This window comes from Anabrus simplex, chromosome 5 (genome assembly GCF_040414725.1).
Source record: "Anabrus simplex isolate iqAnaSimp1 chromosome 5, ASM4041472v1, whole genome shotgun sequence".
Classification (NCBI taxonomy): Eukaryota; Metazoa; Arthropoda; class Insecta; order Orthoptera; family Tettigoniidae; genus Anabrus; species Anabrus simplex.
The window spans coordinates 435,645,400-435,672,112 of NC_090269.1; the positions used below are offsets into that span (position 1 = coordinate 435,645,400).

Here is a 26,713-nt window from a genome sequence, read left to right on the forward strand (position 1 = left end):
TTTTTTTTAACTCTTAAAAATTTTAAGCTCGAAAGTCCGAAAGATCAGCTGTAGAAAATCTCACATATCGTAGTGTTTAGTAGTGTCCATGTCTCTTAACACAATAATTAGCAGCCTTCGATGGGGTAGGTTAACCATAATAGATATGCTTGAAGCTACTTACAAGGTCAGACGCAAGAAGAAATGAAATCTCTTTAAAATAACAAACCAGTTCTTCAGGCCCTAACGCCCTGATGGAGAAATGTTTATCCAGGATCAAATCCCATAATCATTTTCCTTCTCTTCACAGATAATTTATCCTCAAACCAGAACCAGAAGCGTAGCTTTTCAAGGCGTCTTCTTCCAATTCACCAACAAGAATTAAAAAAAACTGCAATCGATTTCATTATTGACAAGCCACACTCACCGGCCTAGCAGGGTTAACAACTTCCCGGCTAGATAGCAGCACCGCTTGGTCACCTCCTACGACTGGTTCAAACTCGAACGCCAGATGGCTCACCATTACCAAATCAGAGAAAGTTCAAGGAATCTTGAGATTTGAATTCACCGTGACGCAGACAGTAAGAGACGCATGAATAAAATGCTGAACTGATCGTACATAGCGAGGAATAATTCTAAATCCATTACAGCCCCCCCCCCGAAAGCATCAACATGGGGTGGCGTATATCAAGCAGGCATAGTTGAAAACCATCTGTTGTCTCAAGAATATGTGTAAGAAAGGTTCCATCTTCAATAATTTAACATAAACACGTCTCAATGTGAACAGAGGTATACTTGGGTGATATATAACAGTGATACAGACCACTCGCAGTTGTTTAGTGTTCAATTAAGTCCATGTTTTCACACGCAATATCATTAGCACGCCTATTTTCCTTGAAATGTTCAGATAATACTAAGGTAACTAAGGTAATCGGAGTTTGCTTAATCACAATAAATTTTCAGACACATAACCTACACAAGAAAACAGGTCTTACAATGTTTAAAACATAGCATAATTCTCATTCGAACATAATTCAGGGCTTCAATTATAGGGAATGACAAGACTTCATGAGTGATAACCATATTACCACATAAATACCCCAAAAGGAAAACACAAGAAGAAGAAGAAGAAAAGGACCAAAATAAATAGGAAAACATAAGCCTCCACAAGATGTAAGTCAGTGCAACAAACATTAGATAATTCTTTAAGTAACTTATCACACTAATCACTTTATCATCAGTTTCCTCCAATCCGATCAGAATACCACAGCAAGAGCCGAAACCTGAATATCAGATCATTCACGATAATTATCACATCAAGTTTAAGTGTAGCGAAAAAAATCAATATATCAATTAAGTTAAAATTTTAACAGACATATCTGTGAAATCAAAACTCCCCAATCAATAGATGATAAATCTTTTTTTTTAATTTTCAAATCATTTCTTGGCTTAAATTAATATTCCATTCACACAGCTTCAACTTCCATAGGCCTACTACACATATACTCATTCCAAGCAGAAGGTGAAAACAAGAAACAATAATAAATAGAAGGATACTGAATAACACGTTTAGAACAGGCAGCTAAGCAAGAGTAGAAGATATGAATGTTTAGAGCAATGGTAAAAGGTTAATTACAGTTGGAGACATATGTACAATTCAGATGTAGGGTACGCGTAAGGTGGGTCATCAACAACCGAACTATCAGCAATTACCAGGCAATCAACACATAATATCAACACTTACACTGGGATAGGAAATGACCAGGAGAAACACCGGAGACAAACTAGCCTGAAATCACATAGTCCTACTACAAGCTCCCATATGCAGGTAGAGGATCGATGACTGCAGTACCGACTGTACAAGGAGAATAATCCCATACTTATTCTTTTTCATGACAGAACGATAACTTACTATACCAACGACATCATTCAGATGTAACTCCCATTATAAAATGCCTTAGCCAGGCAGGTTAATTAAAATGAAAGTTTAAATCCACAAGCTTAAGTAAGATGACCACAGATGAACAAGTTATGGCAGGGAATATAAGAAGTTGAACCACAAGTCAGGCGACAGACCCGAAAATAAACACATAGTTAAGAATTTTTCCCAAAATGAGTTGTAGATACATAAAATGAGTTTTCACCAAATCCACCTTTGACACCAAGAGAAAAATAAAAAGGCAATGTACAACCTCCTCAAGGTGTCCATACTACAACAACCCACATAATAAGTTACTCCAATAACAACAATACATCACCACTCAAATGACCACCAGTGCCGATGTGTCAGCCACGAAGGTAAAGGACATACAAATCCTCGACAGCATCTCACAAATCACAGAGTGCCCACCCTATACCATTACAACAATGGCAATAACCACCATTATGACTTCAGAGGAACACAGTTACCTCTCAACGAAACCATAATGCCACCCCAACATAATTCCCAAAATCAAACCCATAATTCCAAACTTCACCGATACACAAGGATCAGAAACCATACCATACAGGTCAAAAGGAGGTACACTCCTTAGGTCATGAATCCTATAACTATCTCAACATCACTTCACAATAACGGACGGAAGAAGTAAAACTCTAAGTACATTACATGAACCCACAACTCAAATTAAACAACATTTTCAATAAAACAAGTCGCAATTTCCCCCAAAACACCTTAGAAAATGATGATAACAGCGATGAATAGGCAGGGTACCAGATCACCTTACAACGTGAAGTCCACACGAATATTCAATACTTCCACAGGATGAAATCACTTAACACAACTTTCCTTATAGGCTACTTCCCCTTTTCAAGATGGCATAAACACCTTATCAGTAGACTATACCACAACTTCAAAACACTAGAACATAATTGACAGACCAGAACGTAAAATAATTTTTTTTAACACAGGTTCAACTTTCCTCCACAACTACATCACCTAGTTGAATAAGAAGAAGGACAAGCAATCAATCCACAATTAATAATTATGTTTCAAGTAACCTAGAACAGGATATCAAACAAGAAAAATCCAAGACAGAAATGGTAAACAATTCATAGCGAGGCAAAATAGGCACGATCAGTTGGAGACCACTAGTACTAATAGATGAAGAGAGCTCAATAAGTTTGTCATCACAACAGATCAACAATTAATGCCAAGCTATCAAACATCAGATCAAACAGGATAGAAATAGGGATAGCAGAAACTCAGGAAGGAACACAATCTGGAATCAGGTAACTAGCCTACTTCACAGAATCACAGATACAATTCATCCCACCATGGAACATCCAACCAATTTAAAAAAAGGCAAATTAAATCCTTCGATTAGAAGAACCAACAGGGAAATAACGAGCAAGAACCCAAACTACATATACCACAGTTGTCCTTTGCAGAACCTCGGCATTACCCGGTCTATAAATAGGTGATGTCAAGATCACACTGTCGCTCCCCAGCAAAACAGGTACCTCCCCCAATATTCCCCAGGGGACGAGGTAAATAAAATATAAGTAGCGGAATAGAAGTCGAGTCGATGGAAATGCTCAAGAATCCTTGAAAAAGACAGTTACACCGCAAATGGCCCCCATAAACCATCATTAGTAGGATTCCAGTACCGGCTAGAGGATTTGCTATTTAGTCCCATACCTAAGTATCAAATCCAATAACACGGCAAGATGACAACAACCATGTCAAGAGACATTATAAGAACCACTGAGAGAAAATGCCATAGAGTGTCATGTAAACATTAAATGGACTTTACACAAGAGGACATCGGATCAACAGGCAATGCATGAAGAGAGGAAGGAAGGAACCAGATCACATGAATCAGATACATAATTACCACGAGGATGCACAATAACAACAATGCAAGGGACAGTCAGGCATGAGAAACATCAAACACCAAATAAGGTTTACCCCAGGATGAAAACAAACAGAAATTAAGAAAGGCCAGGTAGATTAATCAATACTCAACCAAGGAGATCACGATTAGAGAAACTTGAAGTGGCCCAGACACCTGATGAATACCTCACAACCAAAGTAAGAGGGCTTCGACACATCAGAATAGCAGAACACATGCAAGCAATAATTAAGACAGGGAAAACCAGTAAAAACACTAAGGTTTAGGTACAAGACCAACAAGTCATCCCAATCAGATACTGATCCACATGGCTCAACCATAATGGTAACTGCCCAATAAACAGTTGACATATAGAGAAAACCAAAACGTTAACCAGGTCAGTAACGATAGTCATCCAAGGTAGATGGTATTCATATCGAATTCCACACAAGGGCGAAAACATATCACTAATTCATTGTGACATAACCCAGACCTAATCACCCAAGAGTGGATGCATATAACGGCACACATCAAGCTCACTACACATTAGAAGTGGGTATATTAAACGAAATTTAAGAAATAACAATAATAAGTCAGATAAAATTAATTAATTTCAAAATAAGGGCACACCAAAGCGCACAGCCACATCACAGATTAAATAAATTTTCAAGAAATCATGATGTGCACACCCGATCATCAAATATCAACAATCAAGGTACAGTTACCGACATGAAAATAACAGTGGTTAGTAAAAGGTAATAAGGCCAAATAAATATATACCATCATCAATGTCAAGGCAACAGACCTCAGCAAATAATAATGAAAGAGCACCACATATCACAGCACACCATACCACACCTAACCTTTTACACAAGAAAATAGATATAGGAGGCCATTCTCAGAGGTTAGGTTGAATTTTTTCTCAGGTGCTCCTTAGATCCATAAGCGTAACTTTTTTTGAAGGAAGAAGAAGGCACAGGATGAGCGGAGACATTGTTAGAGTGAAATGAAACACAGGGAGGGGGATACCTAGTGTGCCGGGACTCATCTCCATGTTTTACATCCTCGGCAAATGTACAAGCTTCCTCGAGTTCTGCAAAACTACTCGGGCACTTAGTCAAGGATAAAAAGGACCGATATTGAGGAGTAATGCCTTTGATTATACGAGCTACCATCTCTTCTTCCGGTACCATGATTTTAAAAACCTCGCAATAAAATTTCAAATCCAAGACATAGGCCAATAGATTTTCATGCAAGAACTGCGTTCTATAACAATGTTTTGGAACCAGACTTTGTAACGCAAGGGACGGAATAAACCTTGCCAAGATTAACTCGTGAAATTCATTTACACTTAAATTACTGCTAATAGCCTTAGAAATTTCTCTTTTAAGTACACCTTGACAGTTGGGAAATAACACTCTAAAAATTCCCAGAGCATCCATGCAATACACATTAGCCGACTCAGATAATTCTACTAGAAACCGCAGGAATCTGATGGTTTCGTCAATGGAATCTACAGAAAAGGTCATTACATTTTTGAAAAGATCCTTAATAGAATTGGGAACCGAACATGACCTAATCAACAAATTCTCAACCGCAGGACTAAGTCCGCAGCAATGAGATGAGGATGGATTATTGACGGTCTGAGGAGTAATTAACTCATTAGTGGCACCAAGGTTATTACCTTCATCATTAGTTTCAATCTCATCATTTAATGACAACTGACCAACCTTCTTCATATTAATCATAAAATCGAGTTCAACCGAAACATTAATTACTGAAGTTAACAACGAAGTGCATTGAGACATCAATTCACCTTCAGGTCCAAGAGAAATCAAATCTTGCACCCTGTTAATAAAGTGATTGGTACGGGCTTTTAATCTTCTCAATTGATAATCTGATGGACTACACTCTTTTAACTGTTTTATAAACACTAATAATTCGTTAATAGAACTGGACATTGCTTGCACTGACTTACCCACGTCGATGCTCATGTTACCTGGATTTAAAGGGGAATCAAGGGAGGCCAGAAGCAAGGTAACATCGCCTTCCATAGAACCAGTGGACACCAAACCCCGAATATCGAGCTCGTATAACAGCTCAGCCTTCCTCAGCATTCTCGGCAACAACACGGCACGCGCACTCATATTGATATGAAACAGAAAACGCCAAGGTTAGCACTCGACACAAGCCTGTCTTTCAATTCACAAGTTTAATTTCCTAGTCTTAATTGACTTATTATTTCAGCCAAGGTGATATCGATGGTCTAACGAAATAGCCAACAGTCACAAGAAACAAGAAAAAAATATGCTTTCACAAGATATCAGAACGTAGCTGTACAGAAAACCACGCAATCTGATACCAAACACAAATAATGAGAATAACAGAACGTAGCTGCTATGGCAACCATGCTATCTGCTACCAAACACACTCTCACAACATAAGGTTAAAGTCAAGAGTGTTAGCACGACCAGGGATAAATAAGCAAAATTAAAGGAAATACTTACAAATTATCCCAACAAAGGCCGTCGCTGATTGAGGAAGCACTGGACACAAGAGGCCAAGCGAATCAACTTAAAATAAGCTTAACTAATTGGCTGAAATAATAATTCCTTGATCAATTTAAAGAAAAACTTTAATAAGCCAAAATCGTAAAAAAACATCTGACCTCCTTAAAATAATTTAATTTTACAGCAATTAATGAAAGGAACTCAATTCAGAATTATAATATTTAAAATCAAGTTTTAAGAATGAGGGCTGAAAATCTTCCAGAACAATAAATCAATGTAGTTCAGTTCAACTTAAAATGCTAAGTCAACCCAAATCATTTAAGGTAAGTACCACCTTCCAATCTGTAATTAAAATTCAGATCCCTTAAGTAATGGGAGGTCAACTCAAAATAAGAAAACTTGAATCAAATATTTCAATATGCAGGCTGAAAACTTCTCCAATCGATTATCTCGGTTACCACAAACGGTATGAGAAACGGTCATAATCCACAACACACATTACTTCAGAAATGAGTCAGATATAATGCAATGACATGCAATAAATCCACAAGTAGCACAATAATTAGATACCCCACAAGGAACAGTAACTTCAATAAAATCAGTCACACAAGACTGAAGAAAGGTAAGCAACACCGGCAAACAATCCTTCCCAAAATCAAATGACAGTCAAGACATAATAATTACCCGACACTCATGTGTCAGACACAAAGGAGCAACGCCCCCTTTCGTTTGCATTCTGTTACACGGTTGGTGTAACAGAGTGACAACCACCACGATCAAATCCCAACTCAAGTACTGAGTAATTCATCAGAAAAGCTTTCATCCTAAAACTTATACTTTTCCTCTTACTTGCTCCGAAGAGCTTAAATATATATTTAAATAATAACATAATTATTACGATTTAAAGGAGGAAATGAAGTTAACCACCATAAGCTTAACCGAACACTTCGTATATAGTAGTTAGTTGGGAGCTCCGCAACGTAAATATACTTTTACTAACATGGAAACTTCAAAAAACAGCATTAAAGCAAACATTAATATCTTTCATACACTCGAATTCAAATACGAAAGGTATGAGTATTACATTAGGTATTACATAGATATGATGAAGTCCAGTTGGCTTTTTTTTAACTCTTAAAAATTTTAAGCTCGAAAGTCCGAAAGATCAGCTGTAGAAAATCTCACATATCGTAGTGTTTAGTAGTGTCCATGTCTCTTAACACAATAATTAGCAGCCTTCGATGGGGTAGGTTAACCATAATAGATATGCTTGAAGCTACTTACAAGGTCAGACGCAAGAAGAAATGAAATCTCTTTAAAATAACAAACCAGTTCTTCAGGCCCTAACGCCCTGATGGAGAAATGTTTATCCAGGATCAAATCCCACAATCATTTTCCTTCTCTTCACAGATAATTTATCCTCAAACCAGAACCAGAAGCGTAGCTTTTCAAGGCGTCTTCTTCCAATTCACCAACAAGAATTAAAAAAAACTGCAATCGATTTCATTATTGACAAGCCACACTCACCGGCCTAGCAGGGTTAACAACTTCCCGGCTAGATAGCAGCACCGCTTGGTCACCTCCTACGACTGGTTCAAACTCGAACGCCAGATGGCTCACCATTACCAAATCAGAGAAAGTTCAAGGAATCTTGAGATTTGAATTCACCGTGACGCAGACAGTAAGAGACGCATGAATAAAATGCTGAACTGATCGTACATAGCGAGGAATAATTCTAAATCCATTACAGAATTAATCAAGCACGACACAAGAGGTAGCCAATTACCTGTCACCCTGCAGTTCCTTCTGACTTTATGATTCTTGGCAAACAATGACTTTTATGCTATGAACAGTGATAGGTAAATGTCAACACAGCGACTGTGTGTTGGACAGTGGATTGTGTTGTAACTCCCATCAATCGTTTTAGGAGAAGATTTATTAACTTCCCTAGCGAGGATGAAGTACCTGCTATCAGGAATGATTTCGCTGTCCTTTCCAGGTAAATAGGTCTAATCTTCTTTCTGTGGATTGAATGTAATCATAACCTCTGCAATATGTGAGCTCATAAATGTGTTATCCACTTACACTGTGGAAAATAATTGTTATTACATCTAGGGATAAACTTTCCAAAATAATAGGTGCCATTGACTGTACTCATGTCAAAATAACTTGTTCCAATCGTGAGAGAGCTGTCACATACATCAAAGGAAGGGATTCCATTCTATTAACTGCCAAGTAAGTGCACATAACACTGAAGCAAAACAGCACTTATTTTTCTGTAATGGTTGTTATTAGTACTCATCCTAATGACAATACTCCTACTAAAGCTACACTTCATTATATGGCATGGAAATTACTGGACATAAATAAGGTCTAACGAGTTCATATTAACGCTCCTTTACAACATGTAGCAACAACAACAACCACCACTAAAACTACTACTACTACTACTACTACTACTACTACTACTACACTTGAAACCTACTTTGAGTGGTTTTTATTTCACTGCAGGTCATATGTGACACTACGATCAGAATAAGGTGTATTGTTGCTCGTAGGCCTGGCTCAAATCATGATAGCAGAATATTTTGAAATTCTACCATCCATGACCACCTGGAAAGAGGAGATGTTAGGGGACACCTTGTCGGAGATTCTGGCTACGCTTGTAAGAAATGCTTAATCCGATTCTGAACCCAAGGAATGCAGCTGATACTTGTTATAATTGAGCTTATGTCTTGGGCAGAAATGTAGTGGAAAAAACTTTTGGGTTTGTGGAAAAGAAGATTTCCCTGTCTTGCACAGGATCTGCGAACAAAAGTTCGAAAATCCCTGAAAATCATCATGGTGACTGCTGTGTTACATAACCTCGCTGTTACATGCAGTAGAGAACAGAAAATAATTCAAATTTCTGACCATAACTTACCTTGGAGTCTGAGGTGGAGATCTCTCCCCTGGGAATTCGATCAAGTCCTCCTGTTCCACCTCGTTAACTTCAGCGTCAGGACGGTAACCTCTCTCCACCTCCCACTCGCTGAGCATTAACACTTTCCGCAGGGATCCGTTTTCATACAGAGCAAATAAAGCTTTTGTCAACCAATTTATTTACAATGCATTTCCTGCATCAAGAGTAATGCTTATTAAATAGTATCCATTATACATACGTAAGAGAGCTCTCACTCATCATCATATGGGTTTTTGAGAGGTTTACCCAAATCACCTAACACCACCAGGACCTAACAGGCTTGGTGGAGGCCCACCTCCTGCTGTTTCGGATTTCTTTCTTTTATCATCCAAGCTGTCTTTAGCCTGGAGCTTCAGCCTCCACCACAGTCCCCTAAAAATACCCCATACACTTTAGTGCATGCCTATTGAGTCAGTCATAGCCTTCATTTTGATTCAACATGATTAGTTTTCCAATATAGAACAGATTAATTCCCACTGGAATAAATAAAACCCGCAAAATTAACTTGGAACTTGCCCAATAGAGTCTTGCTGTCCCATGGGGGGTTCTGAGGAAGACTGCTGTTGAAAGCCTCTGTAATCTTCTGCCAGGCTACCTTTTTCTTCTGTATTGTATCGATGTTGTATGCCTTACATTCCACAACATCATACAACTCAAATATTTCAGATAATACTATTTTTTCTTTGCTTGCAAAGTCTTCTGAATGTCTTGCCATTTTCACAACATACAACAGCTGATTACAGATGGCGCCTGCATTGGTGAGTTTTCACTGCTCCCACTTGGCAAAGAGTAGCTTCAAAGACACTCCTATTTCCGTTTTGGAGCTGATATGGAAACATAAACGATGTCTTGTTAATGTCTTGCTAAACACCGACTGAACACCGTTTAAGCAATGGAACATCAAACATGACTTAGACATAGTTTAGTTAGACATTTTCTAAGGCTTAAAATTAGTCACTGTTTCTGCAATCAGCCCTATCTCTATATCTGAGACAAGTTCTATCCACCTGATCTTCAACAACTCTCAATAATAGCACATTTCAAAGGCTTTTTTCTCAGCACCAGTTATCATCCATGTTTCACTAAGAATCAGTGCCATAGTCTACACTAAATATTTTCACTCTCTTGAGTATAAGGAATACAATAGAGAAAAGATTGGAGTTCAGGCAGGATTTAGTGATGATATTTATAGACATTGACAGATGACAGTGTACCACGGCAACTAGTCTTCGATGCATTAATAAAAAATGAAGGTAGGCAGAGCAGAACAAATTATCAAAGCCATATATAAGAACTGAGCAAGTAGTATGAAAACTATAAGAGGATAAACAAACTGGTTCAATGTACGAACAGAACTTCAACACGGATCTGTATCATCCCCACTACTCTTCATTAGAGTCATGGGTGAAATCCACAAGAGTATACGACAAAAAATGGGAAGCAAAAGAGGCAAAGGCCTTAGTCTTTGCAGATAACATTGTAATATGGGGAGAAGATGAAATGAAGTTCAAGAACAAGTTACTGTATTGAATGAGGAGATAGAAGAATATGGAATAAAATCAGTGTGTAGAAGTGTATGATAGTAGTCGTGATGAGAGGTAATAGAGAAGGAAGAGAGAATATTGAAGTAAATGGACAACCATTAGAAGTTGTAGAACGGTTCAAATATTTGTGGAGTATACTTGCAGAAGGTGAGAAAATAATATACAATAATAGATACTTGCTTTACAGCCCACGAACTACTCCTTTTCATGGATTTTGGAGACACAAAGGTGCCAGAATTTAGTCCTGCAGGATTTCTTATGTGCCAGTAAATCTACCTACATGAGTTGATGTATATTTGCACCTTCAAATACCTACAGACTGAGCCACGTTCAAACTTACCAAGTTGGGGTCAGAAGGCGAGCGCCTCAGCCATCTGATCCACTCAGCCCGGTGATGATGGGAAAATAAACAGAGAAATTGGAAATAGAACTGAACAAGTTTTACCAATGTGTGAGATTTATAGTGTGGAACTGGAACATCCTAAAGAAATGCAAGAGAATTCTGTACCCAATGTGTTACACTCCTATTTTGATATATGCAACAGCACATGGACAGCAACGAAACATGATGAAAGCAGATTCCAAGCAGCCAAGGTGAAATTCCTTAGAGGAATAATTGAGAAAACATGAAGGGATAAAAGCAGAAACATAGAAATAGGGAAGGAACTGGAATTCCTGAACTGCATGACAAGGTAGAGACAAGTAACCTGAAACGATATTAACACATGATGAGAATGGAAGAGGACAGAGTTCCAAAGAAAGTATTTAGAGAGAAAATAATAGGAGAAAGTCAACAGGGAATGCCCAGAAAGAGGTGGATGGATACTGTGAAGGAGAGTACAGAGAAGAGAGGAGTAAAAGTAGAAGAAATATTGGAGGAAGGAAGGGGGTGATGGAGAGAGAAAAAACTGAGAAGGTCCTTGATTCACAACTCAACCCACAAGACTGGAAAGAGAAAATGAACAAGAAGAATCTGTTCAATGTAAGACAAAAATTAATAGAACACTGCTATCAGCTTATTTCATTGAATAATGCTACCAACCTTTCTTTATTTGTCTGTGCATATCATGTCTAGTGACAGAACCGAGGGGTGCTTACCACAGCGCCCCTTGAAGGGAGTTCCGTGTCAGACAACTGCTTTAAATGTTTAGCAGGTTTCATTGTTCCCCTGGTGGTACAAAACTTGTCTGTGTTGAATACCTGGAGTGGTGCCACACCTAATCCATTTTCTTCAATAGCAGTGTTTGTTAGGTCAATGATATTTTACTGTAAAAGTATACAAACTACAATTTCTCACTCATGTAATATGGGCTTCGTTCCTGTGGCCAATTGTGTTGAATCTTACTTATTACCAGGGAATATAATTTCGTGTTAACATATATATCTACTCAGGAAACTATGACCAAATGTATTTTGTATATTTCAACGTCAGGGACACTTCCTAAGAGTGCTAAGTTTACTTGTTCTGGACATCAATGGTTATGCCCCAGCATTTGTTTAATGAGAAAATGGGAAAACCCCAAGAACGATCCTCACGGCTGAGTGTGAGGCATTCGAATCATATAAACTCTCAGCAACTCGCCCCAACCACGCAGCCAACTCACTCGGACCTCACGAAGTTCTTTAACACACGCAAGGATACCGGGCGAGCTGGCCGTGCACGTAGAGGCGCGCGGCTGTGAGCTTGCATCCGGGAGATAGTAGGTTCGAATCCCACTATTGGCAGCCCTGAAGATGGTTTTCTGTGGTTTCCCATTTTCACACCAGGCAAATGCTGGGGCTGTACCTTAATTAAGGACACGGCCACTTCCTTCCAACTCCTAGGCCTTTCCTATCCCATCGTCGCCATAAGACCTATCTGTGTCGGTGCGACGTAAAGCCCCTAGCAAAAAAGAAAAAAAACACACGCATGGATTATTAACATGAGCCACCATTATGTGGCACACGCGAGTTGACTGTCGCACTAGTAGCGCTGAGAGGGAGCGCCGAGAGGAATGACAATGCTGCCAACTGTTGGTTTCATATGGCTATACATGTTTTTTCTTGCCGTGCAGACAGTATGCGCTGCGGCGATAGAAAAGAACCTGTCGACGGGAGTGTGGCCCCTTCGGGGATTGGCCTGGATGTGCAAAAATATGTTAAAGGTAATAAATGACTTTATTTATCGCCGTAAGACTTAAAATTAAAGGAGAAATTGACAAAGTGTACACTTCATAATATTTTTCTTCTGCAAAAGTTGGTGACATATCTCGGCCTCATCCTAGGTGTCCATGACGTCATCCTCTTCCATTCGTGAACCAATCACCATCATAAGCAAGGGAGTATGGCGTCTAAAGCAGTATTTTTGGTTATAAATGTAAATGTACTTTTAGGGGCGGGTGGGTTGGCAAGCATATTGAACACATCTCTCTTCCAGGTGAGAATAGAAACATTTAAAGTAACATTTTATGTAATAATCCTTGCGTACCCCTTTCTATATTTATACCCTGATAAATATCAGGAAATATCTTACGAAAGAGAGGCAGGCTACTGTTAAGATAAAACATGAGGGATAAATACTGGCTATAGCTGTTGTGGGGTAATAATATGATACAGAAGAATCTCCATAACAACACTGATATGCCAAGAATTCAACACATTGAGATAATCTTACAGATATCCTAAACGGAACAACTCGCAAGATTCCAAGCCCTACTACCACGTTCTGCAGTCTATAATTTTAAAAAATCACCATTCACACAGTCACTTGTAGATCGCACACAGGGGTAAATAACACATCAACACAATAATTACAATTACACACTAAATCTTATAATATCCTTAATTCTTCAGGTGCGTAGCACTTCAGGAAAATTATCCATACCATTAAATTCAGATATCCGATTCAGTGAAACTGAAATACATACACTGTTACAACACAAGAGGGAAAGACTTACCACAATTGTAGGCCTAATGCATAAACTAGGATTTTTCAATAAGAAAGTAGATCATTATCATCATCATTGTAAAGTTCCAGTTTCTCGGATACAATTAATGAGCCTCATCCACTTTTTCCTGTCCATAAACAAGTATACGTAGCCTATAAATTATTATTATTATTATTATTATTATTATTATTATAAATAATATTATTAAAAATTATTATTATTATTATTATTATTATTATTATTATTATTATTATTATTATTATTATTATTATTATTATTAATGCTTAAGAAAAATTGCATTTTAAAAAAGTTAAAATTGAGCTAGCTCGAAACATGTGGAAATCTGAAACTGAAAAATATTAGTACCGTATATTACTTCTTACATTTCTCAATTGAGATCTATAAGTTCGGCAAAAGTAAATGATTGAGATTTCAACATTACCGACAATAGGTTAGAGCTTGTGGAGACAGCGTAATATGATAGAAATCACAATTCTTCAATCAAGAATATATTAGAGGAGTAACACAAATAACGGAATAAGCTCTACGGTACTACTTGCTAATACCGTTGTAGGCAACGCTAATACGCACCTTATAAAACAACATACCTGTCACTTCGAAACCAAACCAGATATTGCGATGTAGTTTAACAGTAGTAAGTTATACCCTCATATCACTTAAAACAAACGTTTGAAGAAGAAATTTAATTTCTGTCAGCCAGTAGAACAGGCTGGGTCTAGAAACTGACAACTCCAGAGTATACGGGGACTTCTTCTTCTTGATCGTTATTGGACTCCGCATAAATAAACTCCGTCCAGCCACAGAACCTCTTTTATTTATTTATTTTCTTAATTTTTATTCACGATCAATACCTTACATATCCATACAGAGGTAGTAAAAGATACAGTGTGAATCCCACATAAGGTAAACTTGTGTGTGTGGGCTTCAAAAGTATAATACAATAGTTAGATTATGGCATCATGACTACCTTATAGCATCTGTTTAAATTAAAGGCCTTACGGAATAAACTATTCAACTAGGGAAAGGACATAACGATTAAAGTAGGGTCTAGATGACTGTCTAAATATGATACATCACTGCATTTAACTACCAAACAGACAAGACCGAAACACATACAAAGGAGGGTGTCAGTCATATTAATTAAATTATACTGTGAGATTACTTTCCTGAAGGAAATGGGCTGGTCACTCTGCACGTTGAACTGTAGGGCAATATAATAGGCAAATGATAATTAATCAGTCAATCAATAATGAGAATATTCAGCCCTGATTTTTGGCCAGAAGATGCGACTTTTCGCTCCTTTCGTATCCGACAGCAGTGAACTTACATGCCTCCTATGGAACGTCGAAGGCCTCAAGTCACTTACGCGCACTCCTGAGATATCCACATTAGTTCAAGATTTAATAATCCTAACTGAAACTTTCCTCATGGAACCAATCAGCATCAAGGGCTACTACTCGGTTCATTCACTGGCAACGATAGGACATCAAGGCAGACCGTCAGGAGGAGTATCCTGTTTCTACAAGCCGTCTATGGGTCAAATAGTTAGTGAATACACAGAATTAGACACCGTGATCGTCACTTTTAGACACTTTGCTGTAATCGGAATGTACATAAGACCCAACGTTTCTGCAGAAGTTGTGATAGAAACCATTTTACATGCTTTAGAAAAAGTGAGTAATAACTTACCAATACTACTAACAGGGGACTTTAACTGCCGTCTGGACAAACCCGACCGTAAGGCTCTAACTGTTTTCGAAACCCTTGAAGAAGAAGGATTTTCTCTGGTCAACCAAGAACAACTCCCAACGTACATAGGTCACAATGGCTCGAGTGTCATAGACTCAATATTCTTCAGAGGTAACGAATTTCACATACTACAACAGAAACACTTTTGGTTACTGATCAGAAAGCACATTCCAATACATACTAGTTTCAAAATAGATGACCTGGAAATCATTAACATTAAGCAACAATGGGCCCCACGGCACATCAACATAGCATTACTGGAACAGTCACTAGATAAAAACGCAATAACCTCATGTCTATCTAGAGGGAATATCGATACGGCCTTAGACATACTAGAAAATACCTTACTTAACTCAGCGGGAAAGATGCCCCGGAAAAGAATAAGCAAGCCCTGGTTTGACGAGGATTGTTACACCCAAAGGAAAGTAACCTTGGAGAAACTCCACAGATGGAGATAACACAAAACAGAAATAACGCTGAAAGAATATTCAGAAGAAAGGAGCAAACACAAGGAATTAATCAGAAAGAAACGACAAGACTTCATTTTAAAGCAAGAGCTGGAGACAATAGCAGTAGCAGAATCAAAACCGTATAGAATACTAGAACCCCACAGAACGAAAGTGAATCCCACTATACCGATGAAAATATGGGAGGACCATTTTTCAAGTATATATCAAAGGACCCAAATGGCTGTCACACAGACTCGAACCACGCAGCAGGATCCAATCGTGCGAATCACAGTGGAAGAAGTATGGAATGCATTTCAAAGATGTAAACAAGGAAAAGCGCCAGGTCCGGACAACCTCACAAACGAGCTTCTAAAAGAATCAGTTCCTCTAACTGTAGTTATATGGACAGCAATATTCAATGAATGCATCGTACAGAGGAAAATCCCTAGGAGGTGGAGGGAATCTACTATCCAGGTGCTATATACAGGAAAAGGGCCAAAGGACTCTCCAGATTCCTATCGTGGGATAGCCCTCGAATGTGCTCCTTTTAAAGTATTTACCAAGTTAATATTAGACCGCATCCTACCACAAGCCATGATGTACATACCAGAAGAACAGTATGGATTTACTGCCGGTAGATCAACAATCCAAGCAATTGAGAGGGTACTTAGCATTATATGGGATGCTACAAGCATAACTGGAGGCTTCGTCTACGCTATCTTTTTTTTTTTTTGCTAGTTGCTTTACGTCGCACCGACACAGATAGGTCTTGTGGCGACGATGGGACAGGGAAGGGCTAGGAGTGGGAAGGAAACGGCCGTGGCCTTCATTAAGGTACAGCCCCAGCATTTGCCTGGTGTGAAAATGGGAAACCACGGAAAACCATTTTCAGGGCTGCCGAGAGTGGGATTCGAACCTACTATCTCCCGAATACTGAATACTGGCCGCACTTAAGCGACTGCTGCTATCGAGCTCGGTACGCTATCGTTGTGGACTACACTAAAGTGTTCGATGGAGTTAACAGAACCATTCTACTTAGGAAACTATCTTTTATCTTAGGACCAGGGAATCCACTATTGCACTTATTGGAAGATATACTAAGTTCTAACTGGCTTACGGTTAGTGATAAAGTAGGCCGGTCTGGACTTATAGCCCAGACTAATGGCGTACTCCATGGGGACCCTCTCAGCCCAATGCTTTTTAATCTGTTGACTCACGATGTCATCAGTGAGGTGGCCTCGGAAGATATTGCAATGGTCATGTACGCTGATGACATGATATTGCTATCAAAAAACAGAAAATCCCTGCAGCAAGGACTCAATAAGCTAAACGAATGGTCACTGAGAAATGATCTAGAGATAAATACCAGCAAAACAAAAGTTATGAAATTTAGGCGAGGAGGAAATATCTCCACAGAAGATGTCCTTGAGTGCGGCAATAACAAAATAGAGCTGGTAAACTCGTACCGTTATCTAGGCTTAACTTTGCAAGTAACTGGGAAGACGTTTACTAAACACATAGAGGAACGTTGCACCGCAGCGATCAAATCCATATTTGAAATAAAGAGCATTGAGATACTATCAGTAAGATCCGCCCTCATTCTCTTTAACATTAAGATAGCTCCAATAGCCTGCTATGCCATCAGCAAAATATGGAAGCACCTCACTATGGCCAACCTGGGGAGACTGGAAGCTGTGAAAGCCACCTACTTGAAAAGAGCACTACGACTACACGGTTAGTGTACAAACTGGTAGACACGGACTTTTTCATAAGGGAGATAATGATAAGCAATAATCTAGAATCCACCCCAGCATATGAAGCCCACATCGAGCAAAGACAGCAAAAGCTTGCAGCAATAGATCCAGACTTCTATGAAACTCCAGCAATGAACACAGATGTATGGAAAGAGTCCAACTTTGAACTCCGACATGTCTTCACGCGGACTGCAGCGCATGGCTTTCATCACAGAATTTCTCACCAACGAGGTTACCATCATGCTTCAACCCAGTGTTCCTGTACGCTCTGCGGCTTGTATTGCCCTCAGTACCACTTGATCGATTGTAAAGAGAGGATAAATTCCCTGAACTTCTATGCAAACGATGATAACTTCCAAGGGACCTTATAACCACTATTTGTTAAAAGTACACAGTGTGTTTAATTCATCATTAAAATAATGATCTGCATTTAAGACAGTCGCCCAGGTGGCAGATTCCCTATCTGTTGTTTTCCTAGTTGTTCTTAAATTATTTCAAATATATTGGATATTTATTGAACATCTCCCTTGGTAAATTATTCCAATCCCTAACTTCACTTCCTATAAACGAATGTTTGCCCCAATTGGTCCCCTTGAATTCCATCTTTATCTTCGTATTGTGATCTATCCTACATTTAAAGACACAACCCAAACTTATTCGTCTACTAATGTCATTCCAAGCTATCTCTCCATTGACAGCTCGGAACATACCACATATCACATGTAATAATTATCACATGTAACATACCACTTAACAATCAGCTCGTCTTCTTTCTCCCAAGTCTTCACAGCCCAAACTTTGCAACATGTTTGTAATGCTGCTCTTTTGTCGGAATCACCCAGAACAAATCGAGCTGCTTTTCTTTGGATTTTTTCCAGTTCTAGAATCAAGTAATCCTGGTGAGGGAAAATACTCTAATTGGGATCTTACCAGAGATTTTTATGTCCTCTCCTTTACATCCTTACTACAACCCCTAAACACCCTCATAACCATGTGCACAGATCTGTAACCTCATCTGTAATCTGCAATCTCATTTATGTGATTACCCCAATGAAGATCTTTCCTTATGTTAACACCAAGCCACTTACAGTGATCCCCATAAGGAACTTTCACCACATCAACACAGTAATATAAACTGAGAGGACTTTTCCTATTTGTGAAATTTACAACGTGACTTTTAACCCCGTTTATCATCATACCATTGCCTGCTGACCATCTGACGACATTATCGATGTCATTTTGCAGTTTCTCACAAACTTGTAACTTATTTATTACTCTGTACAGAATAACATCATCTGCAAAAAGCCTGATCTCTGATTCCACTTCTTTACACCTATCATTGATTGTATAAGAAAACATAAAGGTCCAATAATACTGCCTTGAGGCAAAGGCGCCCATACCTGGGGGGAAGGGGGGGGGGCGCAAACTCCCTCTAGCTCTCAGCGAAAGGCAAAAATCTAATTTAGTCAGGTGTTTTTCTTTAAAGAAAATGATTTAAAAGTCGGTATTACGTAGAAATGATAGGGGATAACGTGGGTGTTATTCTACTGCGGAATACAAGTCACCATTCATCTTCCAAAATAGTAAAAATACGACACACCCCCAGGTCTAGGCCCCTCCTTACAAACTGTCATATGAGCGCCCATGCCTTGAGGAATTCTAGTCTTAGTTATTGCAGGGTCAGATAAAGCTTCCCCTACTCTAATTCTCTGAGATCTATTATCTTGAAATATAGCAACACATTCAGTCATTTTGTCTAGTCCAATTGCACTTATTTTTGTCAGTAGTTTTCCATGATCCACCCTATCAAATGCTTTAAGACAGGTCAATCGCGAAACAGTCCATTTGACCTCCTGAATCCGAGATATCTGCTGTATCTTGCTGGAATACTACAAGTTGAGCTTCAGTGGAGTACCCAATCAATCAATCAATACTGATCTGCATTTAGGGCAGTCGCCCAGGTGGCAGATTCCCTATCTGTTGCTTTCCTAGCCTTTTCCGAAATGATTTCAAAGAAATTGGAAATTTATTGAACATCTCCCTTGGTAAATTATTCCAATCCCTAACTCCCCTTCCTATAAATGAATATTTGCCCCAGTTTGTCCTCTTTTTCCTAAACCCAAACTGCCTTCTATCGAACAAGTCATTAATTTTGCAAACATGTCTAATATAAACAGAAAAAATGTGTTCCCAAAGCTTACATGCAACGCATGTCAAACTTACTGGCCTGTAATTTTCAGGTTTATGTCTTCTCCCCTTCCTTTATACACAGGGGATACTATAGCAACTCTCCATTCATTTGGAATAGAACCTACATGCAAACAATAATCAAACAAGTACTCACTAGCTTCCGTATATCCCCCGAAACCTTAATAAATCCAGCTGCTTTTCTAGTTTTCAACTTTTGTATCTTACTGTAAATTTCATTGTTATCATATGTAAATTTTAGTACTTCATTGGCATCAGTCGCCTCTTCTATCTGGACATTATCCCTGTAACTAACCATCTTTACATACTGCTGACTGAATACTCCTGCCTTTTGAAGATCCTCACATCACTAATAATTTCTGGAATGTCCTTCTTGGAACCTGTTTCTGCCTTGAAGTACTGTAACCGTTCACGACATCGTCATATGTATATAGAGGCATCCTGCATAGAGAATATGCTGTTTTCCGCGCAGTTCTACGTTAAATAGCCGCCATTTAATTGTAACTTTTGGACAATTAGAGTACCAGTACCTATACATACTCTTCCATTTTTCACTATAATTTGTGTGACTGCCAATTATGCTTGCCATCATGTTATCCTTAGCTACTTCCTTCCTAGATTCAGTTTCCTAAAGTTCCTTCAAATTCTCCTTACTTCCACAACCATTTTTAACTATAATTCTTTCCAATCTGCACCTCCTTCTTAAGCAGACCCTACACGATCAATAAAACTGTCAGTACCGAAAAATATTGACAGTAATACTGATCGCGTGTGGACTGGAATAATGGAATGAAGGCCAGTACTGAAGCAGATCCGGATTTCCTGATCTGCGAGCGTCAGTACTGTAGAGTGGTGGGGATATTGACAGTTATACTGACCGTGTGAGTGCGCTTGTCATTATTTCTGTCAGTATCAACGGAGCAGCGGTGGACGACAAATGCGTTTCTCACCAAGGCCAAGTAGAGGTGTTTGTGGAACCGTCAAATAGGCCTATTGTCAAAGTTTATCGAGCTATATGAAACGCTGCCAGAATAAACGTACTTAACACACTACTTTACATGTTTCCACAACTGCCGTACTGATGGAAACTGGTGACATTATAGCGGAAAACTTTAAATCTTCAAAATTTATACCAGTTGTAAGATACCTCACTGTCACCGCTAATCTCTCTGCCACCGATAAACAGCACCGCATGTTTGTATTTTGCCTTACTACAAAAGGCTCTACCATTCGTAGTAATTTCGCAAAAGTACCCTCACGCATTCGGAGATAGTTCTGATAATCTTCTGCTTCGGTACATTGTTTCCCTCAACACTTCATATGAGAATACTCTTCTATTTTCCTAAGCCAATCTTTAACCCATCGTTTACGTTTAAAACTGCGTTTCGTGCAGTACGAATATGATAGCTACAAAATGCCCGTCTTTTACGATCCATTTTGATAGAATACCGCAATTGCATGTTATAAATCGCATTCCGTAGTGACGGTTATTGACTTTATTTGTAAAGTGAGAATGCCGCAATGGTAAGCTAGTGCACTGGTACTGACCGAAATATTGACAGTAATAATGATCGTGTAAGGTCGCTACAGTATTGATGCGTACTGTCAGTATTATTGACTCAGTATTACTGATCAGTATTACTGACCGTGTACGGTCTGCTTTAGTGTCTTTATTTCTCTATTATAATAAAGTGGGTCTTTACCATTCTTTACTAGGTACTTTTAAAGGTACAAACCTATTTTCACATTCCTCAACAATTGCTTCAAACCCAACCCAGGGTCTGTTTACATTTTTATTTACCGTTTTCCTCCAATCCTTGTTACTTTTTTAAACTCATGCCTGCTATATCAGCCATATGGTACTGCCTAATTTTCTTACTTTTAAAAACCTTCAATTCTAACACATTAATTTTTTAACTACGACAAAAACAGTTTCATGATCACTTATACCATATCTTACTTCGGTTTCCCTTTAGAGCTCATCTGGTTTTACCAGCACCAGGTCCAGGATATTCTTCCCTCTAGTTGGTTCCATCACTTACTGAATCTGCTGTCCTTCCCATAATAACTTATTTGCCATTTGTTGGTCATGCTTCCTGTCTTTCTCATTGCCTTCCCAGTTGAAATTTGGTAAATTCAGATCTCCCGCTACAATCACATTCCTTTCTACGTCATTTCCAATATAGCTGATTATCTTATCAAATAATTCTGAATCAGCATCTGTGCTACCCTTTCCCTGTCTGTACACTCCAAAGATATCAAGTTGCTTACCATCTTTAGAAATGAGACTTACACCTAGAATTTCATGTTTCTCATATTTAACTTCTTTGTAGCTTACAAATTCTTCTACCATTTCTCTCCTACGTCTATGCTAGTTGCTTTACGTCGCACCAACACAGATAGGTCTTATGACGACGATGGGACAGGGAAGGGCTAGGAGTGGGAGGGAAGCGGCTGTGGCCTTAATTAAGGTACAGCCGCAGCATTTGCCTGGTGTGAAAATGGGAAACCACGGAAAACCATCTTCAGGGTTGCCGAGAGTGGGGTTCGAAACTACTATCTCCCGAATACTGGATACCGGCCGCACTTAAGCGACTGCAGTTATCCTATCTCTATGATACACACTCCAGTTCTGTGAGAAAATTTCTGCATCCATTATATCATCTCTCAGCCATGATTCGACTCCTATTGCAATATCTGGTAAGTATATATCTATTAAATTAATTCTATTCCTTTCTTTACAATACTTCTACAGTTCAACACTAACATTTTCACGTCATTCCTACTTGACTTCCAGATCACTGTACGCTACCCTTACAACCGCTCCCTAGGCCACGCCATTTCCCTAAATGTATCTGCCTATAACCCTTCCAAACATATTTCCTAACTTATACATACCACTGCAATATAAATGAGGACCATCTGAGTGCAGATCCCTATCTCCTACACACCCATTAGGATCTATAAATCTCACTCCCAGTTTCCCACATACCAACTGTATAGACTCATTTAAATCCCAAATCACCCTGCAGTAAGTATCCCTACAACACTGTATTCCACTGATAACAATCTCCGCTTCCTTACCAGATCCCACAAATCCGCAACTATGTTGGTACTTATACCAGCTTGCCTTACGTTGTTAGTACCAATGTGAAACACTACAATCTTCTCCTTCCCCTCCTTCTTCTCTTCTTTCTTTAACATCGGCCTCAACCTAATTCCTGAATAACACTCTACCCTGGTTCCCTTTCCTCCACACACTTTCCCCACATGTCTAACAATGGAATCTCCTATGACCAGAGCCACAAACATACCCACCTCATTTGACCCCTCCCCTTTTGGTCAACCCTATCATTACTGACAGCTGCAGAAGCTACTTCCTCCTCCCTTTTCTCCCTCCTGTGACCTGTTCCACCTGACTTTTTCTATCCTCTACTCTATATTTCTCTTTCCTACCTTTTCCCTTCCTCCTACTTCCACACTTCTGACAAGTGCCGGTTCCCTGCTTCTCATCTTCCCTCTGTTGTTCTACCTGCAGTGACTCGTACCGATTTCTCACAGACACCTGTCCTGAATTCTGATCCTGAATATAGCCCTTAGCCTGCAATCTCTTTGCCGTTAGAATATTAGACCACCTGTCTTTTGCATTTCCCCCCTTTGCTTCCCATCCACCTTTTACATCTATTGCATCCTGTACATTGTTTGAGGGAGGCCTACCTTCCTTCCTGTCTTCTGAGAGAATCCTAATTATCTCCCTCAAACTCTCCACCTCCTCCCTCATACTCCTTAATGCCTGGCCACGGCCTCAGTTCCTACACTTGCACTCCTTAACCATTCTTTACGGGAAAATGAACTGAAAATAAAAAATAAAGTAATTATTATGTGCATCAAAATGAAGGAAAAGAAATATCGTCTAGGATAGTACACAAACGTCACATGACAATAAGGTAATTAGTATACCTTACTACACTACAATATTACTTAGTCGTATTCTATTTTTATCCTACAACACCAAAACAGGATAAAAATTGACGTTAATTACTGAATACTAGTGCTGTGAGAGGAGGCGGTCCTCCTGTTGATTGAATCGGATAATACGATTACAGCGCTCCTCCGGTGATCTCCGGTACTACCAACGGAGGCAAAGCAGGAACGGAGCTCTGAAGGTTAACCGGAGGGCCGCCTCCTATTCGCAGCGGTAGCTCCAAGTGCAAGAACGTAGTGGGCTGTAATTTCAAACTTACGTCCGTGAATGTAGGCGCCTCGTTGCCTACATACACAAAAACTGATTCTATCACCGATATTCCATACAATACCCCTTAACAAAGAACGTTCAGTCATTCACAATAATTAATGCACCCTCTCATTTGTTATCAAGAAAATGTAATTATGTCGATATATATCGGTAATTTATATCTCATATACCTGTAGGTATAAACCCTGTAGATACAACACACAATATATCTAAACAGGTTCAGTTGTTTCTACTTGCGCAGAACTTACACAGTATACTTCGTGCATTATTATTATTATTATTATTATTATTATTATTATTATTATTATTATTATTATTATTATTATTATTATTATTATTATTATTATTATTATTATTATTATTATTATGATTACGGAAATATTTCCATTATATTGGCGCCAGAATACTGTAGTTTCAAGTTAAATTTGAATTCGCTTTTAATTTCTGGACATACGTAAAAAACGCGAAAGACGTGACCAGAAGTATGGGATGATTATTTACGAGCTGGCGGAGGAGTTCAAATCTGTAAATGCTGCGCTGTAAAACATGGTACAAATGAATGGTAAGCTCCGGCCACGCGGTATAGGTGGCAATGCGTCCGCCTGTCACCCGGCGGTCCCGGGTTCGATTCCCGGCCGGGTCAGGGTTTTTATTGTAAATTATTAATATCCCTCGCCTGGGGACTGGGTGTTTGTGTTGTCCTTAATGTTCCTTTCCTCACATTCAACACTTCAAGCTTCCGCCATTTACATAATACACGCAGGTTTCCTCACATATGGTGCAAGCAGGGGTAAAAGGTCGACGCCCCGAACAAATAGCATTTTTTTTTAAGTTAACGAGGAGCGTAATTTCGCGCAATAATAGTGACAAGTTATAAATTCCTGTGAAAATGCTCATTCAGTAGTCGCATACCTAGTTCACACTATGCGCTTGACATTCAGTCGGAGGTTCTGATACGTAAATACGTTTGTACGTAAGAATGCAATCTGTAACATCGCCAAATAATTAAGGTATTGACTGAGGGGCCTAGCTTCGTGCAATAGTAGCGACAAGTTATAAATTCCTGAGAAAATGCTCGTTAATTTTTCCCGTACCAAGTTTAAACTACGCGCTTGTAATTCAATCGGAGGTTATGTTACATAATTATTATGTTGGTACGTAAGAATGCTATCTGTAATATCTCCAAATAGTTAAAGTATTAACCGGGGGGGGGGGTTCTCCCGTATCAAGTTTAAACTACGCGCTTGTAATTCAATCGGAGGTTCTCCGGAGGCACCGATTGAAAGCGCCCGGAGCCTCCGCTCCGTAAACAACCGTTCCGTTAACAGCGCCACTGAATACCGAAATGAATACACAAGAATTACACAATTATAAACTGCAGTTCTTTTTCTTCTTGCTGATGGGGGTTTTTTTTTTGGACTATTACCCAGTCACTGTATTTAGGGATTATCGTCCCGTTTTTTATTGATAAAAACTGATAGTCCACACGTATATAGAATTTTATTCACTCGTGTACTTGTAATGTTAACGTCGGTACAAAACTTTTCTAGCGGTATATTCAAAGTCAAGGCACAGTGGTTGGAGAATGGGGGTTCAAAGAATGTAGGAGTGTAAGACCTGTGATAGATAATAAACAAAAGAAAGTCAATTGTTTACAACGTTAATTTAGTATGATCAAGAAACTGGTTTAAGAGTGAAATTATATTGGGTGATGGTTCAAATAATAAACAATGAACACTTGTTGGTAAAGGTATGTTCAATTTTAAATAATTGCTTAAATTGAAATAAAAAACGTTTATAAGATGAATACTGAGGGCATTGGAAGAGCAGATGGTTACTATCGCCGTTTGGATGTCCAGAAATACAGTATGGGAGGTTAGAAATGTTAAATCGGTATTTGCATGCAGGCGTTATTGCGTGCTTAAAACGCAATCGTATAATGTTAATGATGTGTCATCGGGTATAAGAGCCGTTTAGATATCACGGTTTCGTTGGAATATAGTATTGCAACTGATAATAGAATTTCCCTTCGGTACTTGCAGTTTGTTGGCATAAATTCTGCCAAGATTGCCGAGTATCTTATTTGATAATTGGAAAATAATTTGTAAGGGGTATTTTTATGTGAAGAGGATCAGATAAGGAATTACTCGCTGCTTTCGCGGCTAGAGCAGCTTGACCATTTCCTGGGTGTGCTGAATGTCTTTTATTCATATTAAATTAATGTAGACTCCGGAATATTCGAGTTGAAATAGTATGCATTTAACCTCATATAAATATCCATTATAGGACTGTGTAGAGGTACTAAGAGCGTGAAGAACACTATGGGAATCTGTAAACATGTTTACTTTAGCGAAAGCATGTTGTTGAATATAGAATAATGCTTGTCTAATTGCAAAGAGTTCCGCCGTAAAGATAGTTATATGATTCGGTAAATGATAATGGAAGCTTGTAAGTGTATTGGAATCAAAAAAGGCCGCTCCTACGCCGCCGTGTCGAGACTTCGATCCATCTGTGTATATATT

The 26,713-nt window shown here is 38.9% G+C and overlaps 1 protein-coding gene across 3 annotated transcripts in view; it reads right to left on the minus strand.

Annotated features, from left to right (window-relative positions):
* The window catches only part of LOC136874208 (zinc finger protein 569), a 79,689-nt gene extending 65,366 nt beyond the window's left edge, over nucleotides 1-14,323 (minus strand). For 2 of the 3 annotated variants that reach the window (XM_067147844.2, XM_067147842.2), the window contains exon 1: nucleotides 14,198-14,323. The gene's annotated coding sequence lies outside the window, so the exon portion shown is untranslated. Of the gene's footprint in view, nucleotides 1-9,245; nucleotides 9,359-14,197 lie in introns of those variants that run through there. The other variant, XM_067147843.2, reaches the window with a different exon arrangement.
* Between the last annotated feature and the right edge of the window lie 12,390 nt (nucleotides 14,324-26,713).